The sequence below is a fragment of the Rhineura floridana genome, chromosome 2 (genome assembly GCF_030035675.1).
Source record: "Rhineura floridana isolate rRhiFlo1 chromosome 2, rRhiFlo1.hap2, whole genome shotgun sequence".
Lineage (NCBI taxonomy): Eukaryota > Metazoa > Chordata > Lepidosauria > Squamata > Rhineuridae > Rhineura > Rhineura floridana.
This window is the reverse complement of record NC_084481.1, coordinates 125750446-125773397: the sequence shown is the minus strand read 5'-3', so window position 1 is coordinate 125773397 and position 22952 is coordinate 125750446. Positions and strand designations below refer to the sequence as shown.

The following is a 22952-nucleotide window of genomic DNA, read 5'->3' as shown; positions in this document are numbered from 1 at the left end:
ACCGTTTAAAAACATCTACACTGCATCCGTTTACAGTATTGGTTTTAACATTTTCATCCCTAAATGGCATGAGGCCATTCTGTCCCATATGAACCTACTCAAAATTTAACATTTTGGCCCTCCTCCAGATGCTCCTTGTCAGAGAGATTGTAGGGGCCCAACTGAAGAGAAGGCTTTTTTAGTGATGGAGGTTTAGAATGCTCTTCTACAACAGGTGACAAACACTTTTATCATTCAAATACAAATACAAGTAAGTCCATTCTGTTCTTCAAGGCTTTCACAGCCTCCCCCAACTTGATGTCCTTCAACTGTTTCGAACTACAACGCCCATAATTCCTGACCACTGTGTCATTCTAGCTGGCGCTGATGGGAGCTGCATATATAGGGTACCAGTAGTTTAAGTGGGTTTTAGAGGCTTTTGGCAGTTTTCTGTTTATTCAATGTTAAGTGAGTTTTATTGATCCAATTTTAAGCTTTATAAATCTTGCTTTTCATTGGTTTTATTTGCTCTTTGCTATTATGTTTATCACTGCTTTGTTTCTCTTTATTGTTTCAATAGAAAAGCAGTCTAGAAAAAAATTAAAATACATAGATAGACATACTGGCCTAGAATATAGATACATAAGCATGATTGCCATTATTTTTATTATTATTAAATATATATCCCGCCCTTCCTCCCAGAAGGAGCCCAGAGTGGCAAAAACACTAAAAGCACTTTAAAACATCCTAAAAACAAAAGACTTTAAAACATATTAAAACAAAGCATCTTTAAAAACATCATTCAAAAACAACTTTAAAAACATCTTAAAAAGAAATTCCAACACAGATGTGGACTTGGATAAGGTCTCTACTTAAAAGGCTTGTTGAAAGAGGAAGGTCTTCAGTAGGCACCAAAAAGATAACAGAGATGGTGCCTGTCTAATATTTAAGGGGAGGGATTTCCAAAGTGTCGGTGCCACAACATCCCCAAAAGTCACCTCTCTTTAAAGCAGAATAAAGATGAATGAAATCATTGGGTAAAGCAAGAGGCCTTCTCCTTGTATACAACCCATACACAAAATCTGCCCTTCACAACCATTTATAGTGCTATACCACCGGATGATGGCGATGGATACTTCAAGGTAGACAGTCACACAAATCTAAACATATCTTCGTTCTGGTGCCAATCTGGAAATCCTGTGCAGACAAGTGTATTTAGATACACACCCACAGCTCTCCAGCCTGTACAAACTTCCCCCTTTAATTTCAAGAAAGGGAACAGCTTCATGCACACAAAAGGAAAGCCATGCAGAGTTGCTGTGAATGGGGAACCCTGCTCACGCAGCCTTGCAACTACATTTACAAAACTTTTATACTAACTCACAAGCCTGAACATGCTTGTGCTGGAAAGATATATTCAGCACAAGTGCCAAGTATCTAGCTTATGTACGTGCAGAAGCTTTGTGTGTGTATCACAACACAAATGGGGTTCAATACTCAAATGGAGCCACTTCAATGCTTCTCAGGAGGCTTGAGGTTCATGGCTGAATGGTGCAGTGAGTTGAAAGGAAAGAGGGACAGCCAAATAAGGGACAGAGATACTTTCCATGAGTAGGAGCTCTGTTCGTAGAAGGTTCCATTTTTGGGAATCCCTTTCTCCCTCAGCCCCCAACATCATAGCCCATCCAATTCAGCAAGAACTCTGGGGAAATACATTTTAGTGATAGAGGGGGTAGGAAAGTTTACTGATTCCTCTAGTCTTCTTACACACACTTTACTCTAGATCCAACCCATTGTAAAGAACTGTACTATGCAAACTACCTGCAGTTCAATATTTACACAGCAAGTCTGAGGCACATATTTTCAATAACATTTAATTAAAACATAACTATACTACTTTGCCCTCTGCTCCCATTGCTAGAGTTACTATTTGCCTACTGCTTTCCTTAATTTCTGAAACCTTTAAACTTTTGCTGTTAGATTTTCATATTGTATAATAAGACTATGATCTGCAGCCAAGAAGCACACATAGTATGAATTTTTACAGAAGAATGCATATCCCAACATTCTAATACTTACTTATGGCAGTTTACAACTTAGAATCACAACTTCATACTAAAACAATATATAATGCAAGCAGTTTAAGATAAACAGACACTGGTGCAATAAAAGTAAGACTCAATAGGTAAAACATCATCTTCTACTTAGTAAGGCAAAAGCTTGTTGGAATTTAAACATATTTTCTGATAAATGGATAGGGGGGACTGAACTTCAAGGGGCAAAGAGTTCCATAATTTGTCTGTGGCCACTGAGAAGAACATCTCTTGTTCTAGCCAAAGGTGTAGTCATCCAGGAGGGTCTCAGGGGGTCTTAGACCCTTTACTTTTTGGGGAGCAGGGTCCCTATGTTTTCAGCATCCTATGAGACAATCAGTATGAAAGGAGAGTGTGTTAGCCACTGAGAAGGGTCTTCTAACATGCTTCCTTGTCCTTTCCTGCTGATTGAAGCCAATCAGAGTGAAAGGAGGTTAGCCATTGAGAAGACTCTTCTCAGCAGCTAACACTCTCCCCGTCATACTTATTGGCTCCTGTTGTTATGGGAGAAGGGATTAACAAGGATCTCATTCTCAACCCAGCAGCACAAAAAGGGGATCGTGACTGTGACTAACATGAAAGGACCCTGCACTTCTGAATTTACCACTATACTATTGGTTGTAGCCAATCATGATAAAGACAAATCTATAACCCTACAGTCTATGTCAGTGACAGGGAACGCACAGCCCTCCAGAAAGAGTGCTTCTTCCTGTTTCCTGAACCCTAAGACCTTCCTGCAATGGTGCCGTGACAGAAGGAGAAGAAGAGCCTTTGCAAGGCAAGGCAAAGGCACCTTGTTTTTTTGAGGATTGATAGTCCCTCCACAGCACCACAGTTGGGGACACCTACGCAGAAAAGTTTTTTTAAAAATTAAAATAAAACAAAACAATTGCCAAATTATTGGGAGTCTTGAGTGGGGGCTCAACAAAAACCCATAATGGGCTAGCCACCTCGAGATTAAAGTAACATTGCAGTCCCAATTATTTATAGCACAATCCTAACCATGTCTAGTCAGAAGTAAATCCTATTGAATTCAGTGGAGCTTACACCCACGTAAGTTGGATTCTGATTAGAGTCTTGGTATAAGTAAGGAACAGGAAGATGTTTTATCCATCAAGATGGAAGGGTTAGAAAACTAAACATAAATGCGAGAATCCCGTGAAATATTAAGTACATATATACCTCAATGAAACCAGTGGGACAGGTACATAAAGGCATTGTGTTTCCCAACACAGATCTGGGACCTCTTCTAAACTTACTTTACTTTCTGAAATGCCCCCTCTGCACTGCTCACCTCACCCTAGCCATATACCAGGTGTGGACATTCTTACATGATGCAGTATGTATCCTGTTTTGGGTGAAAAAAATCTGGATGTAAACAAATGTTCAATACCATTTTTACTCAAAAAATAAAAGACATTCATTCGCCCAAGGCTGAAAATAACCTACTACAGTCAGGTTGCTTTGAAAAAAAACATACTGTACATCATTTGTAACCTCTGGTGTAATGATTTTTTAACTGCCAGCAGACAGCTACTCATTTTATTACAATGTAATGAAAGAGAACACGGACAATAGATCATTCCTCTTGTTTCGAGGCACCGCACAAAATATTCCATAAATAAAGCAAAGCTGCCCTGCTGAACATATCCTGAACACCCACGGCCTCAAACACAGCCAAGTTCTTCTTATGGTGACCCCAAGCCTGTTGCCAAGATACTTCAAGGACTTATTTGAAAGAATGCCATCGAGGCCACTTCCTGATTAGAGTCCTGGTAGAAGGGCACCAAAATGGGCTGTGGATGTATCACATTATGCTGTTGTTGCAACTTTCCCTTCAAAAAACATTTCCTTTGAGAGACACTGAAAAAAATCAGGGGCCAAGGCACAGACTTTCTCTCATACCCTGCATTTTGATTCAGGGCTTCTCTTTTCGGACTGCCCATCGTCACATGATTGGCTTAATCACGCAGCAAATCAGATCACAAGTGCACAAACACCTCAATGAGCAAATCAAGGTCAGTGCAAAAAAAGAAAAGAAAAGTAGGTCAACTGTAAAAGTCTGCTGAGGCACCCATCTGAGAGGTGAGACCTTAACACACAAACACTGCCAACTCCAACACTGCCTAAAGGAAAAATTAGTGTCACCATTAAACAATGCTTCCTTCTTTCCAACGAAACATCACTCCTCATTTGCTGAATCACAAGCGCACCACACTATGCATTCTTTTTCAATTACCAACAATGTCTGTGGTATAATAAAATAATAAAATTTTATTTATGAGTCGCCTATCTGGCCGAATTAACAGCCACTCTAGGCGACGTACATGTACATGAAATGTACATGGTAGAGTTTTTCACAAAAGAAATACAACAATGATAAAAGGTGTGTCTGCTTCCATTACATTTCCAGGAATGACAGAAGTACACAACATGGGTTTCTGCTTCCCAAGTAATATTTGAGTGTTTAGTGAACTGAAAATTAAAACATAAGAGCAGTCCTACTGAATCAGACCAAAGGTACATTTGGTCTGGCACCCTGCTTCCCACAGTATTTCTCCCACATGCCTCTGGAGAATCCACTAGCAGAACTTGAAGGCAATAATACTCTTCTGTTATTGCTCCCCAGAAATTCATATTCAGAAACACTGCCTCTGACCATGGAGGTTCACTATAGCCAGCATGACCAATAGCATTCCATTAAAGCTCTTTTCAAAAACATATTTTTGTAATGGATTTTAAAAATAGGACAGCTGAAGGGAAAGAGATTCGGGGACAATGAGCAGTTGGATGAGTAAAAGAGCCAAGAGAAAAAAGTGAGTTAAGAACAGGAAGTAAAAGAGGAGTCAGAATAGCTAGAAGGAAATAGATTATGAGTTAGAGGTAGTCAAGAGTCTCTCCGTATCTATACTCAATTGCATTTCTTTCTAACTGGTGAACAATAGTTAAGCATCCATTAAGATAATTGTTTTGGAACCTTCTTCATATGGAAAAAAAATACAGACATTTAAAACAAGAATCATAGACAAAAACCCATACAATCAATAAAATCTAAAACTCTTCAATACAATAAAAGCCAAACACAGACATACCTAACAGCCAATAAAAAATTAGAAAAGCACCAAATAATAATTGGGACAGCCACATCAAGGGCCAAAGGCTTGAGTGAAGAGAAAGGGCTATACCTGGCACTTAAAGGATAGAAACGGCACTGGGTGTGTGACCCTGGGGAGAGCATCCCACTGAAAAGGCCCATTGTCGTGTTAACACCCTTTGAAATTTATTTATTTATTTATTTATTACATTTATATACCGCCCCATAGCTAAAGCTCTCTGGGAGTTTGCCATGGAGGGGGCACACGAAGAAGGGCAAACGCAGGGTCCAGGTCAGTTCATACAGGGAGAGGCAGTACTTGAGATATTGGGGTCCTGAGCCACATAAAACTTTATAAGTCAAAATCAACACTTTGAACTGAGCCCAGAAACTAATGGATAGCCAGTGCAGCCATTGTATCTGTGGACCATCTTTCCCTGGTCAACCACGTGGCTGTCGTATTCTGCACCAGCTGCAGTTACCAAACCTAAAACTAACACAAAGTATTACATCCCACTAGCCTTCACCAACCTGATACCCTCCAGATGTTTTGAACTACAAGTCCCACTAGCAGTAGCCAGCGCAGCTCTGCTGAGTAGGTCTGATGGGAAGTATAGTTCAAAACATCTGCAAGGCACCATGTTGGCAAATTTTTATACGTCAGGCAAAAACAGGTTAAACATACATCTGTATTCAAATTTTTGCCACATTACTTATCAGTTATCAAGTCTGCCAAACCAAGACCAATTTCCTCAAGACTCTGAATTGGAAACTGCAACAGAAGTTAACTGGTCACTTGCCCTAAAATATGTGTTGTATTTATTCACAATGTATTCAGTGAAATCACTGGAATAAGGAAGAGTCAAAGGGTGACATTCAGTACTAGCCCTACTCAGAGTAGACCCACTGAAGTTATTTGACATGACTAACAGTTTCATTAATTTCAGTGGATATACTCTTAGTAAGACTTAGTTGAATATAAATCCTTGAACTAAGCATATCCACCGTTGTTAGATTAATAAAATTCTTCCAAGGAATCAAACGGGCAACATTAAGTTAATCAACTTTATAGAACAATCTTTGCTATATTTACTAAGAATTGAAACCCATGATTTCAATAGGGCATACTTCCAGAAAAGTATGTTTAGGATGACAGCCATGCAACACCAAGTTCAATGTGTACTTTAAGTAAGTGAGCTTAAGACTGTAGTCAGTTGTAGAGTGACATGAGGCCTTGGTAGAAAAAGAGACATTCTCGGCAATAACAGATGTTTACCAAGTGCTACTCTTACTGCAGGGGTGGGGAACCTTTTTCAGCCCAAGGGCTACATTCCCTTCTGGACAACCTTCCAAGGGCCACATGCCAGTGGTAGGCAGGGTCAGAGGCAAGAGTGGGTGGAGCAACGAACATAAATGTGACCTTTGTGAAGTACTTAGTTTCTACACATACCCCTCTCAATCCTTCCCCAGGCAAGCAAGATAATTTCTCAGCGTTCAGGGTTACCAGAGCTCAAGGGCACATTCCAGCCAGGCAAAAACACCCAAGGAGGGTGTGACGCAAGGGTGTTGTGGGATGTGGCCTGGGAGGATCCCAAAGGCCAGCTAGAGAGACCTATGGTTCCCCACCTCTGACTTACTGTATAGTCGCACAATTACATGGGCAATCACCAATTGTAGTTGCTACCTATACTATAAGGACAATTTTGATCTTTCCGTGCTGCCCTGGATTTTAGATCAGATGCAGACATGTGGGTAAAATTCTCATAATATGAGCAGATGCTATGGAGCATCTGCTGTCCAGGCATTTAGAAACCTACTGTGGCAAGTTACCACTTGACAATGGCTATTATTCACCCCACTGCAATGCTAATTAAAAACAATCCTTTGGCTTTAAAAAAATGTAAATGTACTGCCTTGAAGTCGATTCCAACTTATGGCGACCCTATGAATAGGGTTTTCAGGAGGCTGAGAGGCAGTGACTGGCCCAAGGTCACCCAGTGAGCTTCTGGCTATGTGGGGATTTGAACCCTGGTCTCCCAGGTCATAGTCCAACACCTTAACCACTATATTCAAGCTCGATGGCCCATTGCTATCTAGATGACCATACCTCTAATTACAGTGTTTTAAAAACTTCAGCTATTGATTCCATAACTTATTATCCAAATATGCAATTATAAATAGAAAATATAGCCTCTGAATGTATGAAGCTGCAGGCTACTGGTCCATCTAATTCAGTAATGTCTGTTCTGACTGGCAGCAGCTCTCCAAAGATTGAGGTCTTTCCTTTCATCCACTCCCTGATCTTAAAGATCTCAGGGTTTGTACCAGAACCTTATGTATGCAAAACCTGTGCTCTACCACTAACCCTTGCCCAGAGGAATGTCAACACATCAGAGGCTACATATATGTTAATGTAGCAACATGGTCTAGGTTCTTGATTTGCACGACACCTGCACATGTCCATGTTACTGCCTAAAACTATAAGCACTGTTTTAAGGGATCAAACCATAGGTTTATCTACTCTAAAACCTCTTCAACAGTTACCCACCTAATGCCCATAGAGCACTTCACATGTTCAGAGACAGAGAGAGAGAGAGAGGGAGAGAGAGAGAGAGAGAGAGAGAAGCAGTGTTCTCTGAAGGGGTATAGGACTGGAGCTGCCAGCACAAATCCTCCACTTCTCCACTGAGCAAATTAACTGAGGGGAGAGCTGCAGTAGGCAATTCACAAGATCAGATTGACAGGCTAAAAGGTGGAGAATGAAGCTGAATGTTGTTTCAGATTCCAAGTCAAACACAGATTCTGTCAGCACAAATGAAATGCCCAAAGGGCTGCTTTCACACAAGCAGGGTTATCCCAATTACTTGATGCCAACCTGGGTCCTCAGAGTTTAAAATACTTGAAAACCTATGGATAAACAGCTCCTTGGAGATTTTGACAGAGATCAACTTGCAACCATCTACCAGAGGATGAGAGGGAAGCACATGACCCATACATGATTCAGTGTTATATCTGAACCAGGCCATTATCTCAACTTTATTTTTCATGGGCACAAAATGCAAAATAAAATATAGCTATAGACAGACAGCTCAATATTGTACACCGCCCTGACAGCTTGTTGTTATAGGGCGGTTTAAAAGTGTAATTAATTAATTAAATAAATAAATAAATAATATGTTAGCCAAAGTGCAGAAGACACTATACTCAAAGAGTGCTTATTAATGGTTCCTTCTCAAACTGGGGGGAGGTAATCAGCGGGGTACTGCAGGGCTCAGTCCTGGGTCCAGTGCTATTATTATTATTATTATTATTAATTAGATATGTATACCACCCCATAGCTGAAGCTCTCTGGGAGGTTTACAACTCTTCAACATTTTTATGAATGACTTGGATGAGAAGGTGCAGGGAATGCTTAGCAAATTTGCAAATGATACAAAATTGGGAGGGATAGCTAATGCCCTGGAAGACAGAAACAAAATTCAAAGGGATCTTGATAGGCATTGGGCTTGATAGGCATAGAGCACTGGGCTGAAAACAACCGAGTGGAATTTAAAAGGGATAAGTGCAACCTTCTATACCTAGGAAAAAGAAACCAAATGCACAGTTATAAGATGGGGGATACTCTACATGTGAGAAAGATCTTGCGATTGTTGTTGATCACAACCTGAATATGAGCCAATGGTGTGATGCGGCTGCAAAAAAGTCAAATGCTATTTTAGGCTACATTAACAAGCATAGTTTTCAAATCATGGGAAGTATTTATTTCCCTCTATTCAGCATCGGTTAAGCCTCATATTGAGTACTTTGTCCAGTTCTGGCACTTTAAGAAGGATGCAGACCAACTGGAACGGGTTCAGAGGAGGGCAACGAGAATGATCAAGGGACTGAAAACAAAGCACTATGAAGAGAGACTAAAAGAGCTAGGCATGTTAGCCTTGAGAAGAGAAAACTGAAAGGAGATATGACAGCACTCTTCAAGTACTTGAAAGATTGACACGCAGGAGGGCCACGATCTCTTCCTGATCATGCCAGAGTGAAGGACACAGAATAATGGGCTTAAGTTGCAGGAAGCCAGATTTCGGCTGAACATCAGGAAAAACTGCCAAACTGTAGTACAACAATGGAACCAATTTCCTAGGGAGGTGGTGAGCTCTCCAACACTGGAGGCATTTAAGAGGCAGATGGACAGCCACCTGTCAGATATGCTTTAATTTGGATTCCTGCATTGAGCAGGGGGTTGGACTCAATGGCCTTATAGGCCCCTTCCACCTCTGCTATTCTAAGATTCTATGCCCAAGTCAAATTCGGATATACTGAGTGGAGAGCATAATAACGGTATGGCAGCCCACTTACATAATGGGCATACACGTGTGCAGAAAAGATTTCCCCTTCTCCTTCCCCCTGAATGCCCTCCAAATCTGCTCCAGAAGGTTGGGGGACCATCTGGAACACAATGGAAGCACAGAGGGAGAAAAGGAAGTGTTATCCTGTTACATCTGCTGGCAGAACATTGGATCTTGTCCTAAAAAAACAAGCAGGGGGTACAAGTTTAATGATATCTTGTACAAATTTATGTTTAAACAGTAAGCAACACAGGTTTGCCAGCAAATAAAAAAGTAAAAATTACTTGTGTATCAAACAATATAGACAGAGAGAGTAAACTCACTTTCAGGAAATAAGTGAATTCAGATATTATGAATTCAGAAGGAAAATGTTAAAGAGGCAATCCTGGATAAAGATCAACTACTTCATCTTCATCCAGCAATAATCAGCATGTTTTGTAATAAGAAAAAGTCCAACCTAATGTTTACCATGAAGTAAAATAAATAATGCAAGCAGCATATTATGAATATATATAGAGTGATTTATCTGGGTATATGGAAACGGTGAATTAGAAGGATGATTGCCAAAAATGTGGCTTTTTATTTGCTATGAATAACTGACTCTAGATGTCGTGGTCTACATTGAATTTTTTTCTTCAAGTAGCCTTACATTAATTTTGAATCTATAATTCCTGGAAGGACCCTGACAAACATAGGCAGTATGGTACACTGGGGGAAGAAATGGAGGTGGGCAAGGAATGCATAATTCCCTCGACTGATTACAAATTTGTAAAAAACCAAACACCATTTGGGTTGGTCTTTCACAGTCCAATCCACTTTCTGTGTAGCTTGGAAGAATTTGGTAACATGTGCCTCTGATCAGATGGTAATGATGGCAACACCTGCAATCAGGACTACATGTCCAAAGGTGGAAAATTACATTTTTTGTATTTTGCTGGTGTTGTTCTTACTTTGCTTCTTTCCTATGTTACTATTGTTTCTACAGAAAATCTAACCTAGAAAATTATATTTCACTCATTCATCACAGAAATCTGTGTCAAATTTATTTTTATTAATTTCAAAGCCTTTTATTGGTCAGTGTCATATGATGGTGATGACAACCTCTTGCTTTTCAAACTGGAGGTTATGTTCTATTTTGGGTGTATTAACAGTTGAATCTAAAACTGCAGTTTGATGTAAAATCAGACTGATTACAGTATGTTGCTACTTAAGCAATGAAACTGTTGGAAAAAACAAACATGGCCTGCCCAAGATGCATGTTTTCAGCCTGCTATGCTTAAACCACCCCACTTAAGGATGGGTGGGCATGGTCAATTAAAAACAGAGTACACCTAGACATTTGCTACATTATATTTCACCTCCCATTGTTTTATCTTGTGCAAATTAAGAAACTCCTCATGTCCATTGGAGACTATTCCGCAGGATACTCAGTGCCATTAACTCACAATTATGTTTCTTGTATTTTTAGTGTAAATTATGCAAAGTGTTGCTGTACTTCACATATTCACAGAAACAGAAGCAAAAGAAAATGATTTCCTATAAGAAACTTCACTAAAATTGCAAAGTAAATCAAACATATTTAAAGTGACTATTTGAACCATACCAGCTCTTTTAATATTGTTGCTTCCTCCCTGCTAAAACAAGATCAGCACACCACATGTCTTATTTCCGTTATTTGGGCTGATTGCAGGTGTTGCCACCACTTACCACATGCTCAGAGGCACGTTACCAAATTCTTCCAAGTTACACAGGAAGCCAATTGGACTGTGAAAGACCAACCCAAATGGTGTTTGCATTTTGACAAATTCATAGAGTAGTATAATATCTCAGAGGGGAGGCCATGACTCCTGCTCCCCTGGTGCATTCACTATAGCTGCCCAATTTCCCTGCTTTTAAAAATTTGATAGAAGTATGTATTAGCTATAGGTATGTTCTTCAACTGCAAGGGGTTTTTTTTGCCTATTAGTGAATTTCTCTGCTTTTTAATCCAGGAGGTAAGAAATGGGATCCTGTGCAAGTTTGCTGAGAATGGATTGATCGTTTGCATGCTTATTGAGATCAATGGGATTTACTCCCCTGCAATCATGCTTAGGATAAGAAAAACAGACCACATGGGAGGGGCAGGGGAGGAGGAAGGGCAGAGGACAGGAGGGGGTGGAAGCAGGTGGGAGGAGAAGGGCAGGTTTGATCATTTGCATGCTTATTGAGTTCAGTGGGATTTATTCCCATGCAATCATGCTTAGAACAGATGAAACTGACCATGGGGGAAGGAAGGCTGAAATGGGCTGGGGAGGATGAAAAAGAAAGAGGGGAGGGGAAGAACGGAGGAGGAGGGGAGAGGAGAGGGGGGGAAGGACAGGATGGGGGGTATGGGAGCAGTTGGGAGGGGAGGGGAAGGGAAGGGGAGAGGAGGGGGAAGGCAGGTCTGATCATTTGCATGCTTATTGAGTTCAGTGGGATTTACTCCTGTGCAATCATGCTTAGGATAGATAAAACTGACCATGGGGAGGAGGAGGAGGGGCAATGAGGGGTGAAGGAAGAGGGAAGGAAGGGCAAGAGGGAGAGGATAGAAGAGAGGAGGAGGAGGGGAGGGCAGGTTTGATTATTTGCATGCTTTTTGAGTTCAGTGAGATTTACTTTTGTACAATCATGCTTAGGATATGCTTACATGAAACTGACCTGGTGGAGAGAAGGGGAGGAAGGGGAGGGGTAGGGAGGAAGGAGGAGGGGAGGGGGAGGGGAGATTGGGTGAGTAGGCACTGGGCAGAGGGAAATCCCCTTTCCTTTCCAAAAAGAAAACATTGTGAACAGTATCATTGTTTTTCAGGGTTTCCCCCACCTTTTTATTCTACAGCAGGCAGATGTAGTCTCCAACCCAAATTTAAACCAAAGCTGTCAGCGGCCACATCCACACCAGACCTTGATTTCTCTTTAGACAGTCATGGCTTCCCCCCCCCCAAATCCTGAGAAGTGTAGTTTTCTGAAGGGTGATGAGAGTTGCTAGAAGATACTCTATTCCCCTCACAGAACAATAATCCCCAGAAGACTGTTAAACCGCTCTGGCCACTGGAGCTCTGTGAGGGGAACTGGATATCTCCTAGCAACTCTCAGAACCCTTCACAAACTACACTTCCCAGGATTCTTTGGGAGAAGCCATGACTGTTTAAAGTGTAATAAATGTCTGGCAAGGGTGTGGCCCCGATTAGCCAAGCCAAACAGCTGTGAGTCTGGCTTTTAGAACACTGACAGCTGAGCATGCCCATTCTTATCACTGACTCTAAAATTAATTTTTTGAAATTAATTAAAAATCAGCCAGGCATTATCTAAACTTTGAAACTGCAGAAGATGAAGGTCAAAGTATGGGGCGAGGTCAGTAAAAGGATTACAGGTAGTCTGTGAACATGACCGATTTTTAATTAATTTCAACAAATTATGAGGCCACTGACAGAAAATAGTCTAACAGGGGTCTGGATTTTTTTCCTCTTGTTTCATACTTTGAACTCTCGATTTTCCCTGAATGGGTTATGTATCGCCATGAAAACTTAGAAACGCTTGCTTAACAACCCTCTGACTTCAGGACTATATATTTTGCAAGGTTTTGTTTTGAAATGAGCTTATGGGAAGCAGCAGAATGGCATGGGCGTATTTTCAATTTAACATTGCGGAATGCAAAAAATCCATGCTGACTGTAGTATACAGCCACTCTCATGGCTGGATAAACACAACATACAGTGTCCATTTTTGAGCATCACTTTATGTCTTTAGCAAGACCCTATGAAGAGGTGTTTTTGCTCCATGTCCATTGGCCCAACTCCCAATCAGCAGGAAAGGATACTTCACATATTAACATCCACTCCTTTCCCCCCTCTTCTCCTATCTTTCCAATATTTAACTATCTCATTCTTTTTTTTTAGAAAAATGAAAAGCAGCCTCAGGCGGCTGCAGTCTTAAGTAAAAAATGACAGAAAGATTGGATAGTTAACCACTTTTCTCACCAGCTGTTCCTCTCCTCCAGGGAGAAAAGCAGCTGTAGGATGGAGGAAGATTTTGAATGGAAAAACAGCTAGCAGGGAAAAGTACACACATCCAACAAGGGGTGTAGTCATCCAGGGTACTGTCTTAGACCCCTTACTTTTTTGGCAGCAGGGTCCCAATGTCTCCAGCATCCTACCAGCCAATCAGCATCAAGGGGACTGTGATGGCCACTGAGCAGAGTTTTCTAACATGCTTCCCTGTCCTTTCCTGCTGACTGGAGCCAATCAGAATGAAAGGTGAGTCAGCCACTGAGAAGGCTCTTCTCAGTAGGGAACACTCTTCCCTTTCAAGCTTATTGGCTGCTAGGGACACCTGTTGTTGTGGCAGAACGCCTTAACAAAGATCTCATTTTCAACCCAGCAGGAAAAAGGGGGAGGGGTGTGGCTGTGACTATCAAGAAGGGATCCTGCACTTCTGAATTTGCTACTACAGTAATGCATCCAACCACACTTTCCAATCAAATGTACATCTTCCTGAGGGGGCTTTCAATTAAAGACACAGAGAGTTTCACACACTTGCAAGTAACATTTACCTTGCCCCCCCCCCGACCCAGTTCAGGAGAGGGAATGGAAAAGTGAGAACCAAGAATTGGAGACTGAATTTTGGGAACATTCAAGACTCCTAGAGCACTCCAAAACAACGTGCCTGTTCCTTCCCTACTGAGAAGAGCCTTTAGAAGCAGTGGAACTCCATCCAAAGCTGATAAACTCCCTAACTCCAGATTGGGAGCTAGTCACGCACAGTGGCAAAGATCTAGGCCCAGGTAATATCTGTGGAGAGGAGCGCCTATAATCAACTTAGCTTGCAACTCCATCTACACCCCTTTCTGGACAGGGATAGTTTGGTGCTGATAACCTCATGACTGGACTACTGTAATGCATTCTATGTGGGGTTTCACTAGAGAATGGTCCAGAAGCTATAGCTGGTACAGAATGATGCAGCCAAGATGTTGAGTAAAGCACCTGAATGCTCACATTACACCTATGCTGAGGAAACTGCACTGGCTGCCGACCAGCTACAAGGCCACATTCAATGTTCTGTTAGCATATAAAACTCTGAACAACTTGGGATCAGGTTACGTAAAAGACTGCCTGCTCCTGTATAGATATGCAAGATCACCTGGGGAAATTTTAGTTGTGGCACTGCATCCTACAGAATAGGACAGGGCGGTGTCCTGAAATCGGGCATTTTCTGCCACTGACCCTTCAATGTGGAGTGCCCTCTGTCATATGTGAAGCATCATCTGTTACTTGCTTCAAATGTTCTGTGAAAACACATCTTTGCCCAGGCTTTCCTAATCCATAAGATTGGACTGTTATTTTTGAATTCCTGTTTTAACCTGTTTCTGGCTTTCTTTCATAATGCAGTTTTACTGTTTTTATTATACTTTGTTTTTATGTATCACTCAGGATTTTTTTTAATATTAAGCCATCTAGAAATTATTTTATAGAAATAAAGTATACATATGACTGGAGCTTGAGGTTGCCATCCTAAGCACCCATGAGAGAGCAAGTTCCAATGATCCTTATTTTCTAACAAGGCAGCAAAATTAACTGAGGGTAAGTATTACTTAAATCAACAGGATGTACACAGGATCAGGCTGTTAATGTGTTTAAGACTAGGGTGTGAATAAATTTCTGAGAGTTGTGAATGGGGTTACAAGATCTTTAGAATGGGATATGCCATTCACAGACAATATTGTTTGCTGTAGGAGGAGCCCACTGGCATCATTCCTACTAGAAAATAACCCAGCACACTACAGTGTAGCATCAAAGCAACATCACAAGCTTTTCCAGCTCCTGCAGCTGTCTTGGAAACATCTCAGCTGTTCAGTCTCTTTAATACCAAGCTTCCCAAATAGCAGGAGGTCGAAAAGGTTACAAAGTTTGTGAATGTCAACTAATACTCATTGCAGTTGTGGGTGAAAAAAATGACCTGGAAGTGGTTTTTAAAGCGACCTTTAGACACAAGTAACTCAAATGGTTCATTTATAAGAATGGGGGAGGAAGAAGGAATAATTTATCAAGAGTTTTTATTACTCTTCAGGTTTTTTGCTTCATTGTTGGAGAATTGCCAAGAGTTTGAGTGTTAATGGAGTTCAAAGCTGATTTTACGTATTACCTGCTGCCGAAAGCAGTGCAAAGGGGTTAATGTTCCCCTTTAGATTTATAGCAAATGTCAGAAACAATTTTTGCTCTACTTAGAGGTATCCTAGGTATCAAGTTATTGATTGAGCTCCAATTATAATATCAAGGGTTTTACCTTTCTCATGATAAACTAATTGAATGTCATCGAATGCCAAAGAGAAAAATATCAATCTTGATTATTTATTCCATGTGTATACCACATCTTCTCCAGCTACTCCTAAACACATTAGAAGAATACAGCAGAATTCATACAAGATTCTTTCACTGAATGGAGCTGCTTTGTACCGGGCCAAACCTTGGTCAATCTAGCTCCATTTGTCTATTCTGACTAGCTGGGGATATCTAAGGACTCAAACACAAGTCTTTTCCATCCCTGCAACCAGACATCCATGACAGAAATTGAAACTGTGACTTTCTACATGCAACACATGTACTCATTTCTGTGCTGAGGACCCTCCCATTGTCTATGTACATTTAGCATGACATGGAAAATGCCTAATTCAACTCCATAGATCTTTGGCTTCCTTTGGCAGGAACTTTGGCACACCTTCCTTCTCCAAACAAGTAATCCCATTTTGAAGGATGACATGGTGGCCAGATAGGCAAGAGTTTTCAGCAAGTTCATGTGCATCAAGTTAATGTGTCATGTACACGGGTGGTTCCCCCCCCACACACACACACACACTGGGAGAATAAGATAATACACAAGGCCTGCAGCTAGCCAACATCAACTCACATCTTAAAATTCACTGCTGGAATTAATAACAATAAAAAACTATGAAACAAAGGTTTCAGGCATTCTGTACATAAAAAGCAGGAAAATGACAGTGGCATATAACCACATTAAATTTATACGTACAATCGATGGCAGGAAGTGGAAGAAATTGCTGGTTTTTCCCCATTTACCTCAGTAAGAGGTTAGCTTGTCCTTTTATTTGGGGGGCAGGAATCACTTAATCTTTGTATGTGTCATTTATACATCTCATCTAGTACATCAGCTCTTAACCTAGGCTGGAGGCTGCTATAAACTGTATCCTATAGAACTATTACATAATAGGATAGGTTTACCAGTGCACTGCTGGGGAATAATGGTTTCGTCTCTACTGTAGTCCATGACACAGTGGCTGTTAGCAGAGTATGACAGAAGAGGTATACAATATACAATATACACATATACCCCATAAGTATATTAAATAAATACGAGCTCTTAAATAGAATGTTCAAAACTTTCTAGAACGTTTGATTCAGAAAATGATACTTTTAGGGAACTTCTGGACACCTAAATTAAACAAAGGTAGGTCAAACTTTAGAATTTGAGCACAGATTAAATATGTAATTTCCATATTATCTTTTCAAGTATTTAATAAAATTACAGTAGTATATCTTTATAGGGCTTAATTTCTATCAAGTTACCATGCACTACAAAAAACCTATTCTATTACTTTTTCTTCTGGAATAAAATTGTGAAACTTACCAATGTGGCTTATAATTGTTTTCTATCACTTTTAAGGCGCAACTGGCATTAGCTTGACTCACGGTTTGTAAAGTGGATTGCAGAGCTTTGAATATTTCTCTCTCACTCTCCTGATTTTGCCCTTACCTACATGAAAACCTTCTATCTAATTCTCTATAAGTCAGAAATATATTGACACACATTTGGGAGGTGTCTTGAAGAAGAAGAAGGTATTCAGTGACCCAGGACGGAAGGGCCTCACATTCATGGCAATGATAGGGTCTGTTCCAGAACACATAGCCAACTACAGTTCAGTAAGAAGTTGTTTAAGACAGGACTTCTAGAGGTATCCCGTATTGTTTTACTGTTTGATTATATTATTTTTAAATTGGTTTTAGGTATTTTTAGGTGATGTTTAATTGTTTTAATGCTGTAATGAGTTTAATTCTATTTTAAATGTAGATTTTTATATGTCCAAATTATATGTACCCATTTTTAGTTGTAAGCCGCCCTGATTTCCAGTTTTGGAAAAAGGGCGGGGTATAAATAAAGATAAGAAGAAGAAGGAAGGGACAGAGTAGGCTCAATAAACTCCCTATTAGGATCCCTATTTCAAACCAATTGTTTATGTATATTATTTCAACAAAAACTTGTACTGCACACTGTCAATTTTATGGAGACCTAGCAAAACATACCATTAGACTTTCAATTCTGTACTTGTTTCAAAAAAATATAACCAACATGTTTCGGGCCAAACATACCTGGCTCTTCCCATATGGCTTCTAAAGGTGAAAAAGCAGTCTTAGCAATATCATCTATCTTGTTCAAATACCATACAAAGATGTAATGCGATGCACTTCGGTTCTAGAGTGCCGCACACTACAGAACTCCAGCCCCCTCAAAGCCATAAATGTTTTATAAAGCACTGTAGCATCTTCTGTTTTGGTTCTCACTCAGAAACTGAGGTTAAGCAATCAGAAGGCATGACAGTTTTATATAGGTAATCTTTTTAACTGTATCATTTTTACCTGCTCTACTCTGTTTTAATGTTGTAGCATCATTTATGGTTAGCAGCTCACAGCTTAATCTGGGGCCAGTTATCAAACCAAATAAGGCTGCAATCCAACACATGTCTACTCAGAAGTAAGCTCCATTGGGTTCAATGGGACTTCCAGTTAAGTGTATTAGAGTGCAGCCTGAGGTATTTATTTTTAGGCCAATATAGCTATATTAAGTAATATTTTAGGTGAAGTATTAGAATTATCCTCCTATATTTGCACCACAGTCCTGAATACACTTTCTTGGAAGTAATTACTATTGATTCAATGCACTCAGTAATCTCTTAGATGATCAGTTTACAGCAAAATATATGTGCAACTAATTTGTTGAATGGAACCTAGCATTTACCCTTGAGGTAGTATTTCTGCTGCAAGAATACTGCAGCTTTGTGGCACTCAAATCACATTATTTTGTTGTTGGGGAGTGTTGTTGTTCAAGCCAGCACATTCATTGCTACTGCGAATGACGTGTAGAATGTGACTATTTGAATGTGGTGGGCACTTACTGGATAGTGCCTGTGGCATAAGTGAGAAGACAATGCCTCGTGCCCCATGTTCATGCTATTTTTTTTGAACATATATATATATATGTACACAGGGCCTTGGTAGTTGTGTGTTCCCTTCCATGTTACTACATGTTACTCCCTCTCTCATAATACTAGAACTCGTGGACATTCAAAGAAGCTGAATGTTGGAAGATTCAGGACAGACAAAAGGAAGTACTTCTTTACTCAGCGCATAGTTAAACTATGGAATTTGCTCCCACAAGATGCAGTAATGGCCACCAGCTTGGATGGCTTTAAAAGAAGATTAGACCAATTCATGGAGGACAGGGCTATCAATGGCTACTAGCCATGATGGCTGTGCTCTGCCACCCTGGTCAGAGGCAGCATGCTTCTGAAAACCAGTTGCCAGAAGCCTCAGGAGGGGAGAGTGTTCTTGCACTCGAGTCCTGCTTGCGGGCTTCCCCCAGGCACCTGGTTGGCCACTGTGAGAACAGGATGCTGGACTAGATGGGCCACTGGCCTGATCCAGCAGGCTCTTCTTATGTTCTTACAGCACTAGAGGGCTGTTTTTTTTATTTTCCAGCAGCAACCTTTTTTCCCAGCAGCAACACTTCTCCCACTCTTTTTTAAAATCCTAACTTTAATTTTCCTTTTTCTTTTCTTTTTTTACAGTGCCCTATGCATTTTTACTCAAAGTCCCTCCAAGTTCAATGGGGTAAGTGTGCATAGAACAATGTTTATTATGTGAATGCTAGATATGTCCTCCCCATGTTGCACAGCCAGAGCTAGAGCTGTCACCCAGCCTTGTTTACAAATATACATATTCTGAACAGTAGCAAGAGAATCCCACCAACCCACATCTGTTATGTGAACTCAGGATGTCACATTAATGGCACTGGGACGAATGCAATTACAGCACTAAAGGGAACATTTTTAAACACTTAGAAAGACCCTTAATCCCAAGTGAGCCTGCAATTCTAACAGTTCTTACTTAGATGTAATTCCCACTGAGGAACGTCCTAGAACCTCGTGGAGCTTAATCCAAGTAAGCATGGTTATGACTGCAGCCTTAACCAGTTTCAATGTGTCGAATGGAACTACATATACTTAGTGGGCTTCAACATTTGTCATATTATATCCAGCGCATATAAATAAGCTTTCACAAGCACATATTATCCTGCAAGAAAAGAATTCTCAGTCAGTACGTTACGCCTCTGAGGGCAAGTACATTTTCTCTCTAGTCTAAGGACAAATGCAATCACATTAGGAAGCAAGCAAAGAGATAAAATGCCTCATATGATCTATTTCCCAAAGCATTTTAACTGTACTTTTTAATTTAACATAACTTAATTGGATTTTTGCACTGTATTGTTTTTCTTATTGTATTTATTGTATTTTTCTGCTGTTCACCGCCCAGAGAGCTATCGCTAGTCGGGCGGGATATAAGCCTAATAAATAATAATAAATAAATAAATAAATAAATATTTGGAAGCATCCTCTATGTACCTTTTGATCCCTCTAAGGTTTGTATAAACAATCAGCACCATACAAAAATTGGCTTTTATCCAAATCTGGGATCAACTATTTTACTTTCCTCAGGAAAACAGGGGCAAACCATAATGAAAAAACATAATGAAAATAGGCATTGAATGTTAGGCAAATGGCCAACATGTCCACTACTGACTCAATTCTATAAGCCCAGGATCCCCAGGAGGAGGTAATGTGAGCAAACTGTGCAGAGTGGGTAATGTAACATACTCCTGCTGCATGGAAGAGTGGTGCATACACCAGTCAGTAGGTTAACATGCATGGATATTTAGGCAAAATCTTAAATACAATTGGAGTAAGCTCTTCTGAATACAGTAGGACTTACTTCCAAACAACATAAGAACAGGCGCAGGGAACCTGTGGCCCTCCAGATGTTGTTGGACTACAACTCCATTAGCCTCAGCCACGGCGGCCAATGGCCGAGGATGATGGTAGTTGTAGTCCAGCAACATCTGGAGATCCACCTATTTTCCACTCCTGATGTAGAGCAGATTACACTGTTAAGCAGCACTGTAACATAGCCTTACACTAAGTCAGACCATTGGTCCATCCAGTTCAATATTGTCCACACTGACTAGCAGCGGCTCTCCACGGTTTCAGACTTGGGACATTCCCAGTCCTACTTGGAGATGTGTGGGATTGAACCTGGAACCGTCTACATGCCAAGCAAGCTCTACCACTGAACTATGAAAGCATCATCAATAACTATATAACAACTTGCCAAGCAGTTACAAAACTATTTGCCTTTTCCCCCATTTAATGTCCTCCCTCAGTAATGTTGCTTGAACATTACAATACATCAGGGGTTTTACTCTTGTACACCAAGATTTATTCAAACATCACTTAAGAATGAGTCTGAGTAATCCTTCTACGTTCAGGGGCCAGTGAGAAATATATAATCAGGCATCAAGAGGGATAGCTGTGTTGTAGTAAGAGAGTGATGGGGCATTGCCTAAAATGAAACAAAATTAAAAGCAACAAGGCTTTTAAGAGTGTGATATGCTTGATGGACACAATCTCAGTAACAGCAAGAGAAAACACACATAACATAAATGCTTTCTTCATTAAATAGTCTAGTTCAGATTATGACCAGGGCAAATCATTTTACCCAGCATAGAACTTTGTGCCTTGCTCATAAATCTGAACCAGAATAGGGCACATTAAGGAGTGCATATCTCCATTCATCAAGAAGCTAAAAAGCATCAGAACCCAGCAAATGAGACTAAAATTGCAATCTTATGTACAATTACTAGGGAGTAAGTCCCATCAAAGTTAGCTTTTTCCTCCTAAAGAAACACAAGGCCCAGTCATCTTGTTTCCCTAGTCTAGACTCTTAATAAGTTTGCATGAATTATACTTTAAAATTAACACTCATTACTTGTTCTGGTATCCATGCAGAAGTTTAAAAACAAAAAAGTTCAGCCTACTAAGGCCTTACAAGATACTAAGCTGCCCCTAACTTTGTTTCCAAAATTAAAAAAAAAAAGACAACTGTAGATTTACAGTATCAGTTCCATTCTGGCCTTTTCCAAAGAATTCTTGTTTGAACTAGACCCTTTCCAAAATACCACAGAAGTGGCATTGCAAGTATATAGGTTTGCTGCTGTTTTAAAAGGACATGCCTAGGTAAACAGACTCATCTCCCTGCTCTCTCGTCCAGAGGAAGATAATCTAATTCCACTTCCTTACTCCCTCCGTAGCAAATGCCCCAATAATATAACCAAGAGACACAGGGACAGGAAAAGTCTGCGTGGGTATAAATCCATTCTTCCTCCTGAGGCCTCAGTGCACTGACCTGGAGGCCCTGAGAAATAAAAGTATCTCAAATCTGCATCCATAGGAGCAGCTGTGTTAATCTGTTGGGGGGGGGAGTCTCGGAGCACCTTAAAGACTAACAAACTTATGATGGCATAAGCTTTGTATACATGCGTCCTTATCTATTAAGATATGTTTCATACATACATAACTATATGCTTTACATACACTCTCTCCACCCACCTGTACGTGGACAACACACAGGAAATAATGCAGTCCAAAGGTAAACCACCTCTTCTTAAATTTAGCAGGAATCAACTGGGGCTCCCCCTTCCCCAATCGGCTTGCGAGCATTCCCCAACAGGAATCCCCCTTCCCCTCACTTAGTCATTAAACAGGAATCTCCTCCATCAGCTCAGATCAGATCGGCTTTCCCCGCCCTCACCACCTCCATCCCTACCCTTCTTCCCAGTCTGAGAGCGGAGGCGAATTACTCCCCCATTCCCATTTCTCACCGTTTTAGAAGGGCGGGGGTGGGTCACGGTAGGCGGCCCCCACAGCGGTGCGCTGTACAGCAAAAGAAACGACGCCCGGCGTAAGCAGTGTCTAAACCTGACCTACTTTCCGCCTGGCTTGCCACTGAACGTCGCACCACTAACCTACTTTCCATCCAATGGCTTCTTCTCCCGCACCAAGCCCCGGCCCGCCTTCCAACCAATCACAAAACCCCTATGCGAACCTGTTGCCCAATAGGCAATCAAATAGGAACTTCATGGCCCTCCCTCTACCCGTCAACCAATCTGCACCGTCGGCTGAAAAGTGAACGAGTCGAAGCGGGGATAACGCTGTTGTTCCTCCCGCCTGTTTAAATAACAGGGATTGAAGGGAGGAGGAAGTGCAGGACTGTGGAGAGTCGCGCGCGCTCTTTCTGCTGCCCTGTT

General features: G+C 40.8%; 1 protein-coding gene across 3 annotated transcripts in view; it reads right to left on the bottom strand.

The window, feature by feature from the left end:
* The window catches only part of BMAL1 (basic helix-loop-helix ARNT like 1), a 64994-nt gene extending 42253 nt beyond the window's left edge, over positions 1 to 22741 (bottom strand). For 2 of the 3 annotated variants that reach the window (XM_061610465.1, XM_061610468.1), the window contains exon 1: positions 22527 to 22741. The gene's annotated coding sequence lies outside the window, so the exon portion shown is untranslated. Of the gene's footprint in view, positions 1 to 22254; positions 22489 to 22526 lie in introns of those variants that run through there. The other variant, XM_061610466.1, reaches the window with a different exon arrangement.
* Between the last annotated feature and the right edge of the window lie 211 nt (positions 22742 to 22952).